Raw genomic sequence first — 3672 nt, forward strand, 5'->3', positions numbered from 1 at the left:
TTTGTATCGAAATGATCAATGGGTTGCTTGCCTGGCGGAGTGGTGGTGGGATACTGCCCTTCAGTTGGATACTCGTGAATATCCTCAGAGGCAGGACCTACCACGATGAGCATACCGAAGCACAATCAACACCAAGCAAGTGCAACAATATGATGCATGCATGAGACATGGCAAGATGGATGTGTTGGGCTAATGCAACTAAGACCAGATGGGTTTGGACTAATTTGAATCAAAGATTCAAATTCCAAGTTCATAAATGGCCCATATTAATGCTTTATCTTGTTCTGTATAAAACAGTAGGTTAACTTGCTTAATCATGCATGAAACCAGTACAGATGGATAGAATGGATTTTTCTGATCATTTTTCATATATAAATCTTTTCATTCTGAGCTATAGATTATTTTCTATGATTTTTTTGAAGTTTGTGATAATTTCTGGAATTTCCAATATAAGAATAATTCCAGTAAATGCTTTACTGCATCAGCCTGACGTCAGTGTGACGTCAGCAAGTCAACGGGGTCGTCCAGGTCAAACCTGACGTGTGGGTCCCCTGTGTCAATGTCACTGTTAGGTAATTAGTTATTTAGAATTAGTTTTAACTCTAACCCAGATTTATTTAGCAGGCGGGCCCCACTTGTCAGTGACCCTAGGGGGTCAACGCGTGGTCAAACCACGCTGACTCGCCGGCGTTTAGCCGCCGGCGACGTCCAGACGCGGCGGTGGAGTGCGGGTTCCCTCCTCCGGCGACCAAAAGGACGGCGGAGAGTACCTACGTGTAGCTGGGGGCGAGCCGCGTCGACTGGTGGTGGTAGTGGAGCTCGGGGTCGCCGGAATCGACGCCGGCGACGAGCCGTGCGGCTGCCGGGGTACGGGCGTGGTTGAAACCGTAGCTAGAGAGCACGGCGAGGAACGTGCGAGGGTGCTACGGGTTCCTGGCGTTGCGGTGAAGCTAATGGCTACGGTGGTGTGGCCGTTGGATGGCCGGAGCCTCGTCGGCGACGAGCTCGTGCGGCGGCGCGTACGGGTGAGCTTCGTGCGGTGGCTACAGAGCTCGAGAGAGAGAGGAGAGGATGGGAAGGTGGCCATGCTCACGGCGGTTGCGACGGAGCAGGCGGCGAGGTCGGAGACGAGCTGTAGCAGTGGCGACGGCGGAGGGGATCACCGACGGTGAGCGGCGAAGGCGAGGTCGGTGGCGGAGCTTCGGGGCAACCGAGCGCTCGGGGCTCGGCTTGCTCGAAGGAGTGGGCGACGACGGTGCTGTAGGACACGGTGGTACGGCGCGAGGTCGACGGTGGGCGCGGCTACTCCGGTGAGGTGGCTGCGGCGGCGTCGGCCATGGTGGGAAGAAGGCGAGGGAGAGGCGATGGAGGAGAATGGCGATGTCCAGGGGCTCGGGGCGCGTCGAGGGAGGTCGGCCAGCTCATCCGCGGCGAGGGCGGCAAGCAGGTGGCGCGGTGGCGAGCTCGCGCTCGCCGGCGTCACCTCTCTGCCTGCTCTGGCGAGAGCAGGCAGCTGACTGGCGCGGGCCAGCACAGTGCTGGGCCGCCAGGTGGGCTGCCAGGTAAGTTTCTCTGCCTTCTATTCTTTTCTCTTTTTATTTATTTCTGTACTGTGTTTTGAAATAGTAAAAATACTATTTCATTTGGAAAAATCCTGAAAATATTCTGGGGCATCTTTGAGAATATTCTGGGGCTGCCAGGTAAGTTTCTCTGCCTTCTATTCTTTTCTCTTTTTATTTATTTCTGTACTGTGTTTTGAAATAGTAAAAATACTATTTCATTTGGAAAAATCCTGAAAATATTCTGGGGCACCTTTGAGATTATTCCCAACAGCCTAAAAATACCTTCAAGATTATTTGGGCATTCAAAAATATTTATAGCATTTAAAATGCCCAAATGCAAATACTTATGGCTTGTGCAAAAATCCAAGATGGCCTTCAAAAATATGAAACCATTTTTGGCAGAGGTTTTAGCCAAGACCAAAGGTGGTGAACATTTATGAAGGGCATTTCAGGTTCATTGAAAAGAATTTTAGTAAACCCTAGTTGTTCCAGGGGGGGTGCTGGGGGTTTCTGGCATCCCCATTTCAGGTTTCTGTGAAATGTAGACATGATGCAACACTCTAATGCATGAACTAACTAGGATGTGACAAGAATTTTTGGAGTTACAGAAGTATTCGAATGATACAGATTACTACAGACTGTTCTGTTTTTGATAGATTCTGTTTTCATTGTGTTGTTTGCTTATTTTGATGAATCTATGAGTAGTATCGGAGGGTATGAACCATAGAGAAGTTGGAATAAAGTAGATATTACACCAATATGAATTTAGAATGAGTACAGAACAGAACAGTACCTAAGTGGTGGTTTTATTTTCTTATACTAACGGAGCTTACGAGTTTTCTGTTGAGTTTTGTGTTGTGAAGTTTTCAAGTTTTGGGTAAATATTCGATGGACTATGGAATAAGAAGTGGCAAGAGCCTAAGCTTGGGGATGCCCAAGGCACCCTAAGGTAATTTTTAAGGACAACCAAGAGCCTAAGCTTGGGGATGCCCCGGATGGCATCCCCTCTTTCGTCTTCGTTCATCGGTAACTTTACTTGGAGCTATATTTTTATTCACCACATGACATGTGTTTTGTTTGGAGCGTCATTTTATTTTCTTTTTGTTTTACTTGCTGTCTGAATAAAATACCAAGATATGAAATTCTTAAATGTTAGAAAGTCTTCACATAGTTACATAATTATTCGACTACTCATTGATCTTCACTAATACTCCCTCCGTCCCATAATATAAGAATGTTTTTTAACACTACAGTAGTGTTAAAAACGTTCTTATATTATGGGACGGAGGGAGTATCTTTCGGAGTAGTTTGTTGTTTGCTCTAGTTCTTCACTTATATCCTTTTAGAGCACGGTGGTGGTTTTATTTTAAAGAAATAGATGAACTCTCATGCTTCACTTGTATTATTTTGAGAGTCTTTAGAACAGCATGGTAATTTGCTTTGGTTATGAAATTAATCCTAATATGATAGGCATCCAAGATGAATATAATAAAAACTTTTATGTTTATCCTACGCGTGCCTGTTTTCTGCCTAGCGCGAAGCTTGCCCCAGGTCACACTTTCTGCCGGGCATCCTGCCGTGTGTTCACGCCAGCCAGCCGTCCGTCGACTTCCTTGCCACGACACTATTGTTGGCTGCTGCGTGGACTATGGAGAAGAAGGACGTGCTAAAAATTGGTCCATTCTCGTGTGAAAGTACAGGACAAGGCATGTGCACTGACGATCGACCGCAGTAGTTTTATCAACGTTGCGAGTCTTGAGATGGTGGAAAAACTTGAGTTGTTCACCTCCTATGAGTGCTATGTATATTAAATGTTGCTAATGGAGTAATATCGTTTATTGTTAAAAAAAAAAGGAAAAAAAAAGGATCAAACGCAGAAGCGCAGGAACTCACGACCGACCGAGGGGCGACCGCCAGATGGTGCTTCCGGTTCCCAGCCTCCGGCCCCATCGGTGGCGCGCCTCCTCGCCGCGCGAGAGAAACCTCTGAAAAACCTCTCCCCGTTGCCGCCCACGCCCCTGTTTCCCGCCCCCACCGCCACCGCCATGGCCAAGCAGCCGAAGCAGCAGGTACTCTCCCGCTTCTTCTCCCCCAAGCCCCCACCACCGAC

This window comes from Triticum aestivum, chromosome 2D (assembly GCF_018294505.1).
Source record: "Triticum aestivum cultivar Chinese Spring chromosome 2D, IWGSC CS RefSeq v2.1, whole genome shotgun sequence".
NCBI classification, from domain to species: domain Eukaryota; kingdom Viridiplantae; phylum Streptophyta; class Magnoliopsida; order Poales; family Poaceae; genus Triticum; species Triticum aestivum.